The sequence below is a fragment of the Dasypus novemcinctus genome, chromosome 10 (assembly GCF_030445035.2).
Source record: "Dasypus novemcinctus isolate mDasNov1 chromosome 10, mDasNov1.1.hap2, whole genome shotgun sequence".
NCBI classification, from domain to species: Eukaryota; Metazoa; Chordata; class Mammalia; order Cingulata; family Dasypodidae; genus Dasypus; species Dasypus novemcinctus.
The window spans coordinates 55,392,973-55,407,309 of NC_080682.1; the positions used below are offsets into that span (position 1 = coordinate 55,392,973).

Here is a 14,337-nt window from a genome sequence, read left to right on the forward strand (position 1 = left end):
AGACAAGAGATAGATCAAATGCAGTGCTGGTTTGGTTTTCAATAAACCAGTTGTTAATTTTCTTTTCATTTGGGAAAAATTGAATGTGGATTGGGTCTTGGAAGATGCCATAGAATTTTTATTAATTTAGTTGGGTATGATAATATAATTTTGGTTTCAGTCTTTTGTTTTTTTCTTTAGTCCTTATTTATTGGAGATGCATACTAAAATATATATGGGTAAAAAGTTATGATATCTGGAATTTACTTCAAAATATACTAGGAAAGAAAAAAATGGTATGCATTAGTGGGGGAGGAAGGGCATATAATTAAACGACAACAGCGAAATGTGGATATTTATTAAAGCTGGGTGATGGGTCCATGGGGATTCACAATACTGTTCTAATTTTACCCATGTTTGAGATTTTCAATAATGAAAAGTAAAATAAAAGGGTATACATTGTTGGTGGTATATATTAATGCAAAGTTTTTAGAAAGCTATTTGGAACACATATCCAAAGTAATAAAATGTTCACCTCTTCATAATAAATAAAAGAACATTTTTGTAAACATTTTTACTCAAAAATCGATTCACAGGAATTAATTCTAAGGAAATAATCCCAGATATGTGTAAAGATCACAAAAATGATATTTGTCCCAGAGGGTGTTATAATGCCCAGACATGATAAACAATCATGCAATTCCATCAGTAAGGAATTCGTTAAATAACTTAGGATAAAGGAATACACTTGGGGAGTGGATGTGGCTCAAATAGTTGGGTGCCTGCTTCTCACATGGGAAGTCCTGGGTTCGGTTCCTGGTGCCTCCTAAAAACAAAAAAAAACAAACAAACAACAAGCAAAACAAAAGAAAAAACAACTCAGGGGAACCAACTTGGCTCAGTGCCTGAGTACCGACTTCCCACATATGAGGTCCCAGGTTCAATCCCCAATGCGCAGTACCTCAAAAAAAAAACAAAAAAAAAAACTGGTGTATTATGCAATCATGAAAAATGGTGCTGCTTGAGAATATTTACTTACTTAAAAAACGATCACAATAGGTTTTTTTAACAAGGCAAGAAAATAGGTACTCTCTAATCCAATTTTTGCTTTTATAAAAAGAGAATGAAAAGATCTCTCTCAAAAAGTCAACAATGTTTTTCATTTCAAAGAATGTCTGGGGAATAACTACGAGCTATAAATATATAACAGACGGTTAAAAACAAAAAACAAAAAAAACAGCCACTCTGAGGAGGAGGCTTGGGTGTTGGGGATCTAGAAGCCATGCGAGGATTCACACTGAGGTGGTGAATGTTAGTCACTGCAGCTTGCTGCTCTGCTGCTACCACCTGGTTGGAGTCACCGCTCCTCTGGGTCACGCCTCTCCTGCATTCTCAGGTGTGCTGTGTCAGCAACGGCAGCCAGCTTCAGAGATGGATCCAGTTTAATTTAAACACGTTAGAGCCAACCTCTGTGGGCCTGATTTCTTTCCAGAATGGGCTCATGACCTAATTTGGACAATTAAGGCTTAAAATGACATTTGCTAGAGGCTTATAAGAAAGAAATTTTCTTTCTTTTCTAAGAGAGCCACCGAGAAAACCTTTTTTCTCTTTCTATAAAACATGGAAGAGGAAGAAGTCAGAGTGTAGGGAGAGGCAGGAAGCAATCTTTTGTGATATTGTTGACAGATGGGTTAAGTCTTAGATGAATTTGCAGTTACATGGGTGAATAATTGCCCTTTCTTATTTAAACCAGTTGGAGTAGAATTTTCTATTACTATAACTAAAAGCATCCTACTATAATCAAATGTCTTAAAAATAGACACGTTGCTTTTATAATTTTAGAGAAGTAACTATAAGCAACCAACAGCATCAAAATCCAAATATTATTTTTGAAAATAACTCAAATTCCATAATAACAGCAGTAAAAAAATGAGGAACTTTCTAATAGTAACCTACTTCTAGAAACCAAATACAATCATAAGTAATTATTATAAACAGTTGTCCCTTGCAGAGTACCCACCATCTGCCTGGCCCTGTCCTACGCACATGCCTTGTTGGATCCATGCAACAATCCCATGAAGAAGGTTCTATAAATATCTTTATATTACAGATTGGACTGTGTCCCACTAAAAGATTTGTTCATATCCTAACACTTGGTCTCATAATGTGAGCATAATGTAATTTGGTAATATGGTCTTTGAAGATGTTATTAGGTAAGATGAGGACAAAATGGATTAGGGGGTCCTTAATCCAATATGACTGGCACCCTTATAAGAAGGGAAGAGACACGGAGGGATGCCTCATGAACCCCATGGATTGCCAGCAAGCCACCCGGAGCCAGGAGAGAAGCAGGGAACAGAGGGCGCATGGCCCTGCCAACACGTCGGTTTCAGATTTCTAGCCTCCAGAAGGGTGAGGCAATACATCTTGTTGTTTCAAGCCACCCAGTTTGTGGCACTTGGTTACAGCAGCCCTAGGAAGCTGAGACACTCCATTTTTATGGGGCGGAAACAAAGATTCCAAGGCTGATTGTTCTATTTCAGGTCCCACGCTCAAGAAAGGGAGGTTTACCTGTCCTTACAAGGCCGCATGCAGGGGGAAAGAGGTCATTTCTCTAGGAAAAGCTAGGGGCCTATTACCAGAAGAACAGGGCCTGGTGCTAGGTTATTCCACTAAGACAAGGAGGAGTCCTAAAGTCAAGCATGTTCAGGCGCCCTTTATATGCTGCTCATCGAAGGCAGTGCTTGTGGAAGAAAAAGCCCTTCTGACAAAGGACCTGCGTCCCAGCATGTCTCCACCACTGTGTTGGGTTGAATTATGTACCCAACAACACATGTTCTTGATCTTAATTCATTCCCTGTGGGTGTGAACTCACTGTAAAAAAGATCTTTTGAAGATATTGTTTTTAGTTAAACTGTGGCAAAATGAGCCAGAGTGGGAGTTAATCCAGATTACTGGATAAAATAGATGTAAATGACCCAAAGGGCATTGATATTAATAAAATGTAGTCAAATAATTAGAAAGTAATGAGAGTTGAGCACATTTTCACTTTTGTTTTTAATAAAAGTTATTTAATTGTAAGTTTATATAAGTCCATTTATAATAATGGCTGTGTCTAGCATCTAACTTGTATTTAGCGGTTGGCTCTTGCTGGCACAGAACTGGGATAAACCAGTCCAAACCAAAACGGGGAATTATTTTACCAAGTAAAAATGACTAGATGGGGGGGAAGGAACACATAAAAATAAATAAATACATATATTCGTACATTGTCTGCACTTACAAATGAAAAAAAATAGAATTCTCAGGTACTGGTATGTTATAAAAAAAGAAAGAATAGATATTAGATGACAATAAATAAATAAATAAATACAATAAAAGACCTCAACAAGCATCATTACAGAACAATCATTGATCAACTAGGTCATTTAGGAAACAGCATGTCATATTAAGGAAATACAAGATTTATACCTTTGGGTGAACCCAGCAGTGATGCTAAGCTAGCGTCGGGTCCCTGAGAGACTAAAAATCTCTGTCCTTATACAGGCTGCACATTCCCCCCCAAGGAACTATGTAAAGTGTAGGGTAGATGCTGACTTAGTTGTGCCCCAGCCACTCCATACTGACAGCTGATCCAGATGGCACCTCAGAAAGAAAGCAGGCCACTAAGGCAGGCCAGACTCCCAAGAAGTTTAAAGGCACAGTCCTGGGGAAATGCAGGTAAGTATTAAATATTGTTCCTGGAGAACATAATTTACTGATAGCCTAAATGGCATCTGGGATCATCATTAATAAGAACATTAATAAATGTCTTAAATCTACATAGCCTTGACAGCTCTCAAAGGCCAGTCCTAAGCATCACCTGATTTTGGCCCACCTGCTCATGCTCACCATTTCTACTTTACAAATGAGAAAATGAAACACTGAATGGTTACGCCTGGCACGTGTCTGAGCTGCGCCTATAATCCTGGCCTTCTGACTTAGGCTCTCTCATCTAAAGGTTATCATCCCACAAATGACATGCTTTTCCTTGGGATGTGTCCACATACCCGCAGGTCAAAGCTAAAGAACCAATGGCCAGTGCAGAAAAAAAGCACCAACGTAATAAAATGTGCTTCTGTTTACTATTTATTCTCACTGCCAATGATTCCATTAAGATGTTCTGCATTAATTAGATATGTTCTTGCAGGAAAGGTTATAAGTAAATTTGGCTCCATAATTTGACTTCCGAAGAGGTGGATTTCACACTCTTAGCCGTGGATAATACGGTGGTTCAGAGATCAGGTTCTCAAGACAGGCTTCCTAGATCTGAATCTTGGCTCTGCCATTGCCAGCTGAGAGATGCTGGGCAAGTTATTTATGCCCTTTTTGACTTAGTTTCCACATCTGTAAAATGGGGATAATAATGGTGATTAATTTGTGAGTTGTTTGAAGATTAAATGAAATACATGAAAAATGCTTAGAATAGCAGCTGGCACACAGTAAGTCCTTACAGACATTAGTGGTATTATTATCATAGTCAACACATGAGCAGGTTGGTGGCTTGACCAAAATTTTATTTTGCACAAATAGTAGCTTCAGAAGGCAACTTTTAAATGGAAACACTGCAGACTTAAGGATTTTTAATCCTATGGTCATTAATATTACTAATGCCATACACTCATATAAATATTTCTTTATTTTTTATTCTTTTTTTTATTTTAATTTTTTAAATATACTTAGATTACATAAATGCTACATAAATATAGGGGATTCCCACATGCCCTGCTCCCCACATTACACATACTCTCCCACATTAACAACATCCTTCATTAGTGAGGTACATTCATTGCAATTGATGGACACATTTTGGAGCACTGCCACTAAGCATGGTTTACAGTTTACATTGTAGTTTACACTCTCTCCACCCAATTCTGTAGGTTATGACAAGATATATAATGGCCTGAATATGTCATTGTAATATCATTCAAGACAATTCCCAAGTCCCAAAAATGCCCCCATATTACACCTGTTTTTCCCTCTCCCTGCCCTCAGATCTCCAGTGGTCCCTGCCTCCACATCAGTGATATAATTTGTTCCATTGCTAGACTCACAACAAGTCTACAATAGAATACCAGTACATCTACTTTAGTCCATAGTTTGTTCCCCAATCCAGAGGACCCTAGGATGGTGATGTCCACTCCACCTCCAACTGAGAGGGGGCTTCTATCCCATAGGTCAGATAGATGGGACTCTCTTGCTTGCAGTTGGAGACTTTTTCTCAGTACCTTGATATAGTGGTTGTCCATCATTACCTCCTTGTTAGTTGTCCTGGGTGAGACCAAAGAACTGGAGAGTAAGTGTTGCAACTCTGTTGAGATTTCAGGGCTCAGCTGGCACAAGGACAGCCCAAAGATTTAAGTCTCTTGGATGTTCACATACCAACTCTAGTACTAATTATAGGTTCAATTAGGACAGAAAAGCCATGTGTAGGTAAATCACAACTGAGTCTGCCTCTGTCACACTGGGGAGCATAAATTCCAAAGTTGGGCCCACTGGCAAGGGACCAAACTTCTGAGCTATCTGCCCTGAATATAGTGTCTGGATGTTTCCAGAGCCCTCAGGAGCTCTGCTATTTGGAGTAGTATCTACTTTGGCAGTCAATGAGATCCTGCTGAGATGTGCATAATCATAACCTCTGGAATGACCTCCCAACTCACTTTGAAGTCTCTTAGCCATATAAACTCATTTGTCTTTACCTTTTCGCTTTTGGTCAAGGTCTTTTTCCAGTTACATTGCTATGTGGTGCTTGGTGGTAACACCTTGGTGCCATGGAGGCTCATCCCCAGGAATCATGTCCCACACTGAGGGGATGGTAATTTATTTATCTGCTGAGTTCAGCTTAGAGAAGGGCTACATTTGAGCAGCAAGGAAGCTCTTAGGAGGTAACTCTTATGCACCGTATAATACTAGACTAAGTTTCAATTTTGAGAGTTCATGAACACAGTCATCAATATCATGGGCCTGTCAATGAACCATCCTCCTTCACTAGTTGTTGCCCCTGTACTTGGGGGATTCTTGTTGTTCCATTAGCTATGTGGCAGAGTTCCCCAGGATAGGAATTTGATATTCTTTCAGTTATTGTGTGAATCTCCACTCACCGTGACAATGCTCCATGAACATTTGAACAAATTTATATGCCTTATATATATATTCAGGTGAGCTTCCTCCCATGTGTTTCCCATCACTGACAGTCTCATCAATGATCCTCCCCTGCCACAGTTGTAACCCTTCTGTGATCCAAAATCTCTTTAAAAATGAAGCCCATAAAATAGCCAAATACAATTAATAAGAAAATGAAATAACGATAGTTTTAGAATTAAGAGATAAAATCCAAAAAAGTTTTTAAAAGATTAAATTTAAAAATATTTTTGGGATAATAAAAAATAATGAAAAAATATTTTAAAAGTTTTTTAGATGTTTTGCCTTTCATCACTGTAGGATCTATTGTCTTGTTTGTACCATGACATTTTCTTCCATTTATTCCTCCCATGTATCTAGGAATAGAATTTCTGGGTCATATGGCAATTCTGTTTAACTTTTTGAGGAAATAAATATATATTTTATGTTGTCCAATGCCTTTCTGAAAATATCCTTTCATTTACTCCTCTAACAAGAGGTTTAGAATCATTTTCATCCTTGACAGATAAGGAATCTGAGATTCAGAAAGTTTGGATAATTTAACTGTGATGTCTTGGAGCCACAGTCTAGCCAGGGTTCCTGAACCCTAACAGTTACCTCAAGAGGCTGCACTTTGGTAACCTTTTATCACCTTAACCACTTAGCTGTTTCATGTATCTAAATCTTCCCTGATGGTCCAACTCCTTTGCAATTAGCTATAATTGCTTGATACTCCCCAGCACCAACACTCTTACTATTATTGGGGAATTCACTCCTTTGTTCTCAGCTATGTAGGTTGGATGGGACTGACTCCATACTCAGGTCCACGTTGGATTCAGACTATCTGAGACCCTCAGTCAAGTGACACAATTTGGGCCATTGAGAGGGCGTACTAGAATAGATTTCTTCTCTTCCTGTGAACAGTGGAGTTTGCTGTCTACAACTGCTTTAGCCATTTGATTTTCATGAGCGAAGAATGGAAAGCTGCTAGAGATTGCCAGTATATGATGTGCGATGGTTAATTTTATGTGCCAGCTCAGCTAGTTTATGGAGTCCAGAAGTTGGGTCAAGCACTAGCCTAGATGAAGAAAGGGAACGAAGCTGGGGGAAGAGGCAGTAAAAGAATATCAATTGGGTAGCAAATGGAAGAAGCTCAAATATAACAAAAGAAGGTGTTTATGGAGGCATGCTCTGAGGAAAGCTGGTTTTCCTGAACATTTTTGCTCCAGTTTTTACCAGAAAGTTCTAAAACTCCAAATTATGCTTCCTTTCCTTTCTTCTATCCTTTACTCATACCCCCTTCATTTCTCTTCACCTTTCCAGGTATCCAGGACCCTCCCCTATATCCTATGCCTGCCCAAACCTCTACCTTGCTGTACCACTTGCATTTCACCTGAAATCCTGTCCTAGTGCAGGCTTCTAACTCCAAGATTTCCTCTCTGTAATTCCTTTCTGATCCAAGGACACTCACTTTAAATTCTTAATCTTTTAGCAGGTCTGAGTTAGATGTTAGACAAGTAAACTGAACTGAATCACACTAAGCTATACATATGGTTCATATGACATATGACAATATTTAACATAGCCATCCTTCTCAGGTGTGTTGTCAATAAGCCTGAATGAACACCAACTGGCAGGGCTGGATGTATTCACCAAATTTCAGGGTTGGAAAGAAATTAGCCAGGTAATCCAGCAATTATCAACCAGTGTGTATTTAATGGCCATTTTAAATATTGCAAGCAATAAGGAATAAATAATATCAAATAATTTTCTTAAACCATTTGCTTTAAAAAATTACTTTAAAATATAAATTGAACTATACTAACATCAGGGACTTCCGTTTATCAGAAAATACCTATAATAGCTAAAATTCTCATATCCACAATATATAGAGAATTTCTACAAGTCAGTAAGTGGGGCACTTGAACAGGCACTACACAAAAAAGATATCCGTATGGTCAATACACATATGAAAATGTGCAGTCCTCAGAAAAATGCTAGTTAAAGTCACCAGAAACCAGATGGTAAAATCAAAAAGACTGACAATACCAGGCTAGTTGTAGAAAAACTGGAAATCTCGTAACACTGCCAATGGGAGTGCAAAGTGGTATAGCCATTTTGGAAATAGTTTTAATACTAAGATTAGGATGTGGTTTTAGCTATTGAGCAGTTTAGTGTCTATTAAAGCTGAATATACCCACTCTAAGGTCCAGAAATTCTACTCTCAGGTTTATTATGGAACTAGTCAAATAACACTGAACACAGATCCAGCTTAGGGGAAGTTGAGTTCTAAAGTCTGCATGAAAGGTGAAAAATCCCCAAAGGGCAAAATTACTTTGAACCTTCCTTAAATTCCCCCCAAAATACCATATATAGACACATTATCAAAATACCATATATAGACACATTATCCCTACCATTTAGTGAGAGCTAAGAAATTTACATTTAAAAAGTCCGTTTAATCGTTACAACTCTATGAAGCAGATTCTATCGTTCCAGTTTTACAAATGGGTTCAGAGAGGCAGAATAATTTGCCCGAGTGCACACAGCTAAATAGGGAGAGATCTGGGGTTTAAACCTGACCCCACACTCTTCTCCACTATGCTGTACCAATTCCCTAGCTGGCTTGTCTTCATTAAAGAAAGCGAGCCCTATATAGGAAGGGGTAAAAAAGAATATTTGGAGCTTCCCTGTTCTCCAATTTCCCACACCCTTATTTCATCCATCAACATAGATGCTAGCCTGCTTCAGGAAAGTGTTGACTTGGTTTCCCCTTTTCTCTAGTTTCCCATTTAAAGCCTGAGCCTTTGGAGCAAGCTGGAGTCTATAGACCATGGGCTATAACTGTAAATAAAGTTTTATTGGAACATGGCCACACTCTTTTGTTTATGTATTGTCTATGGCTGCTTTCACCTACAATGATGGAGTCAAACAGTAATGACTGACGGACCATAGGGCCCTCAGTGCCCAAGATATTTTCTATCTGGCCCTTTATGGAAAAAGTTTGCTGACCCTTTTCACTCGGTCTGATCTAAGGCTCAGGGGGAGGCTGCCGTCACTCTATCCCGGCCTTGAACAATAGGCCCCCGGTCGCCCAGGTCCCATGTACCCTTCTTTCCAGAAGAGAGACATCTGGGTGCCCTGGGTCCAGAAGTTTTCAAAAGGGCCCCAAAGCTGCTTTATGCACCCACCTTCCTCTGGTAGCTAATCCTAGGACTTGTTTGGGGCTAGGTCATTACAGTCATCTGTGTGAACTGCATTTACGTCTAATTACCACACAGCAAAGTATGGATTCTGTATGTCCTTTACAATGTCATGTTAAATTTGTTGCAGGCTTTATTTGATCTCAACTCTAAACTCTGCTCACGTATATTCCATCTTCATAACTAGTTGTTCGTGCAACATGGCCAATTGCTCACAACTTACACAAAATCAAAGGGAACACTGGCCAGGAGTGCTGGGCTATTAGCTGGTACCCAAAATTAATTCTTAATGTGTTGCTGATGAAAGAACATAACTACAAAGCTAACAGCCCCAAAAGGGGCTGAAATTTCCTGAACTGGATATCAAGAGAGAACCATTAGTAAATTTATGAATTGTGTAGCCATTAAAATTTCTACTGCCAAAGCTATATGCCTAAATTAAATAATTTCTGACTTGACTAAAGCTTTCAGTAAAATAACATTGGAATTTCCTAAGTACATCCAACCTTTGCAATTTGAAATTTAAACTAGAAAAGGAGGTGAATATACTTTCCGATGTTATTTACTTCAATTCAAAACATAAGCTTTTAATAACTAAGGTTTTGTAAATACTTAAATTGTATTATGCTTTGTTTTTACATGCATTATTATGTATAATCTTCCTGGCAGCCATATAAATAGGTACTATTATTATCCCCATTTTATTGGGGATTTACTTGGGATACTGGAGAAAACTGATGTTTACAGTGATGAAGTAATTTACAAAAGGTCCCAACACCATGGACACAGAATTGACTGTTTTCACCTTTGTGCCCCTGGTCCCTTGTATATACGTGCACCATGCTTTGTAAGGGATCAAGCTATTTATTTATTCAAAAAGCACATATTTCACTCCCATTACACACCACAAGTGCTTGTATTTTGCATGAGCCATTTCACTTTGTTTTCCCAACAATCCCCCATTGTTATCACTATCTGAGTCTTGGATAAAAGAATGTGTCCACAGTCACTGAGTCGTCAGATAACAATGGTAGGTGCTCATAAAGGTGCTGCAATTACACAGGGAATTGTAGGAGAATGGGCATTTAGATGTCTGCAAAATGCTTTGAGATCTGTTCAGGAAAGTGCCATTTTGAGCCACCAAACGAATCAAGATGGAGATGTTGTGATGGAATAGAGGAGAGTATGGGCCATGATGTGAACCAATGTATATGAGGTGCAGAGGTGCCCAAAGATGTACTTACCAAATCCAATGGATGTGTCATGATGATGGGAACGAGTGTTGTTGGGGGGGGGAGAGGGGGGGTGGGGGGGTGGGGTTGAATGGGACCTCACATATATATTTTTAATGTAATATTATTACAAAGCCAATAAAAAATAAAAAAATTAAAAAAAAAAAAAAAGATGGAGATGTTGGGCAGTGATGACTGATTATGCAAGATTGCTGGCTTGAGCTGGGACAGCGGCAAACAGCTCTGCTTATGAAAAAGAGGAAGGAATTTGAAGTTCCTAAGAGGCAGAGAGAGCAACACTGGTGGCTGGTGTGGGGAGAAGGTCATAGGGGCAAGCCTTTAAAGTGCAGCCCAGCAGGGACTTTGGAAAGGAGAATCCTAAGAGAGTTTGTTAAGTTGCTCACCATGGTATGTGTGTGTGTGTGTGTATATATAACTGTGTATTTGGGTACACGTGAGTGTGTGTGTGCATGTGTGCACACAACATACCTCCTGTCATCCCCTCCTCAGACGTCACCAGAATATTGTCAGGAAAGTCCACCTTGCTTATGGATGTGTGAGGAGATTCTTTTAGGGCAAATCGATGAGGCCCTGCGAGCTGACCTGTTGCAAGGCAATAACAGACTGCTCACACAGACACAGGAGCCCAAGGTCAGAGGGCCAGGCCACATCTCCTCCAAGTCACATAGACAATTCACGCGCAGCCTATTTCAACTCCTTCCTGCCAACCACATGATTCCCCTGAACTCAGAATGCTTCAGGACCAGATGCCAAATGAGAAAAATGGCTCATCTCAGGGCATTGCAAGACTCAGCTTCTCTAGTCCTTACTAGGAAACAGGCACTTTGTGCATTTTAACCCTCACAAGTGTTTGAAATTGGTACTATTATGATCACCATGTTACAGATGAGAAACGGGGTCAGAAACCACAGAGCTAGAGCTTGAATCCAGTACCCTGATAGCAGAGCCCATAATCCTTTTTTTTTAAGGTACTGGGGCCAGGGAATGAACCTGTGACCTCGTATGTGGGAAGCTGGCACTCAACCACTGAATCACATCAGCTGCCCTGGGTTGGTTTTTTCATTTGTTTGCTTATTGTTTGTTTTTAGGAGGCACCAGGGACTGAACCTGTGACTGCCCATGTGGGAAGTGGGCACTCAACTGCTTGAGCCACATCGACTCCCTAGAGCCCATAATCTTAGCCCCTGCACCACGCTGCCTCATGAATGCTGTCTTGAGTAGAGTGAGCAAGGGGGTTGTAGTCATAGCAGCAATCACAGGCCCCTCTAACCTCCGAACTCTAGTTCCCAAGGTGACAATGTCCATGCCCTAGCATTCTTCTTCAAGATAGATTTACCCAGTGATGCAGAAAGGACCGATGATGCTCTTGAGACCGGCAGTTGCTAGGCTCTGACTGGGCCTTATTTTGAGGTACTGGCTTTTTCATACAGGAAAAGGCATTGGGGATGAACTTGGTCTCACAACCCAGATGTCCAGGTAGAGAGGACCCCACCCTGCTCCCAGCACATGTCCCCTGCCTGGTTACATCTGAGGGGCAGCCTTGTCTGTCCCGGGCTCGCCTGCTGCTTCTAAAGGACAAAACACTTGGCAACGCAACAAAGGGAACCCTGCCTCTTGTCAGAACAGGGAGACCAGGACAAAACGACCTTCAATGTAGTCAATATTTTGAAAACCTGAAGCTTACTTACTCTTTGAACCCTGACCATTGTTGCACTTTAAGACTTCTTTCCCAAGGCGGAGCTAGAAACAGAACAATATGAATGGGAAATCCCCATTAAGATGGCTGACACCTGCTTCACTTTCTCTCCCCCAACCAAGAACCACAAATGGATCTCCAAGTAAATTTCTCCACAAGGATATCGGCTGAGTCCAACACTTCTTTCCACAGGCAGAAAGAAGACTGAGAACTAACGATTTCGTATGTTTGGGAGGTGGGAGGAGGGTTTTCCTATTAGAGGATCCATTAAATTTTAGAGTCATTTTCACAACGACATTAAGCCGTTCGCTTTGCAATTACACAGGAAATAAATGCTGATAGGGTGTTCTGCGAGCACAGCTGCACACCAACATCTGGCGTGGCCGCTGGAATCCTAGGGGACACGGCTGCCAGCAGAGAAGCGGCTCTGCAGAGCCCACACTGGGCCCTTAGAAGCGGGAATGGAAACACAGCCACCGCACCCACCAGCCACCTCAGGAAGGGGCAGGCTGTCCTGCCCAGCCGAGAAAACGTGGCCTCTGCTCTTTCAGTGCAAAGAATCAGGTTCTGTGCTTCTGAGCACAAGGATAAACTACTAAACTAGTCTAGGAGAAATAAATGCCAGAGCTTCTGTAACGGGCCAGACATTCTGTATGTTACACTTCAAAACAGCGAGGTGGGTACTAGCATTTTTCCAGTTTTACAAGTAAAGAGGCACAGAGAGGCTGAGTAGGATACCTAAGCTCACATATCTAGCAAATGGTGGAGCCAGGACTTGAACATAGGTCTATTCTGAAGCCAGAGCCCAGGCATTCTAACCACTACTCTCTACTGCCAGCCAAAGGCGGGCAATGAAGAGTTGGCCCAACAGATGCTATGCAGCACTCTGTATAGGCTGGCTCAGACCTTAACAGTCGTATTTTTGATCTCTTACTTGGTGTAAAGCATACCTGATGAAAGAAATATAAGGAGCACACCAACTCAGCAGATGTATTCAGCAGATGGAGATGGCACTCTCCATGTTCAGAGTGCCCCCTCCTGACTTCTTCCACTTGAACCTTCTCATCTTTTCCTACATATCCTATTCCTCTTCCCTTCCCCAAAGTCAGGATAAGCAACAGGCAGAAAACTTATGATTCAAGGGCCAAACCCCTCTGAGATTCCATCTGTGTCCCTCCCTGTATTAGTCAGCCAAAGGGGTGCTGATGCAAAATACCAGAAATTGGTTGGTTTTTATAAAGGGTATTTATTTGGGGTAGGAGCTTACAGATACCAGGCCATTAAGCATAAGTTACTTCCTTTACCAAAGTCTATTTTCACATGTTGGAGCAAGATGTCTGCCAGTGTCTATGAGGGTTCAGGCTTCCTGGGTTCCTCCTTTTCAGGGTCTCGCTTCTCTCTGGGTTCAGGGTTCCTCTCTTCCCGGGACTTGCTTCTCTTTCCTCATGTGCTTACTTCCTGGGGCTTCAGCTTAAGACTTCAGCATTAAACTCCAACATCAAAACTCCAACGTTAAGAAACCCCAACTCTGTCCTTTGCCATGGGAGTAGGGACTCAACAGCCTAATGACGTGGCCCAATCAAAGCCCTAGTCATAACTTAATCACACCCAGGTACAGACCAGATTACAAGCATAATCCAGTATCTCTTTTTGGAATTCATAACTATATCAAACTGCTACACTACCCTCTTTGAGTCTTTCTCTATATGTCTAGATATATACAAGTAATATATTTATACGTTTCCAAAAAAAAGATACTTAGGGAAAAGTCTCTGTCCTACCCAAGCCCCATCCACCCTTTCCTGATCCCCAACTCTACATATTATCATTTTTAGTTATACTTACCCAAATTTCCTTATGTATGTATAAGACACTGCAAACATTTGCTCTCCTCCTTCACTTCTGTCCATTTTCTCAGAGGTCTTGCAGTGTGACTACTTAGAGCATCTTCATTCTTTTTATAACTGCAAAGTATGGCATTCCATGGATGGACCATAATTTAACCCCCCATTAATGAATATTCTGATGGTCTCCAAATTTTTATTAT

The 14,337-nt window shown here is 40.6% G+C and overlaps 1 protein-coding gene across 6 annotated transcripts in view; it reads right to left on the bottom strand.

The window, feature by feature from the left end:
* PRR5L (proline rich 5 like) overlaps positions 1-14,337 on the bottom strand; it is a 190,504-nt gene that overhangs the window by 148,623 nt on the left and 27,544 nt on the right. The gene's annotated exons all lie outside the window — the stretch shown is intronic.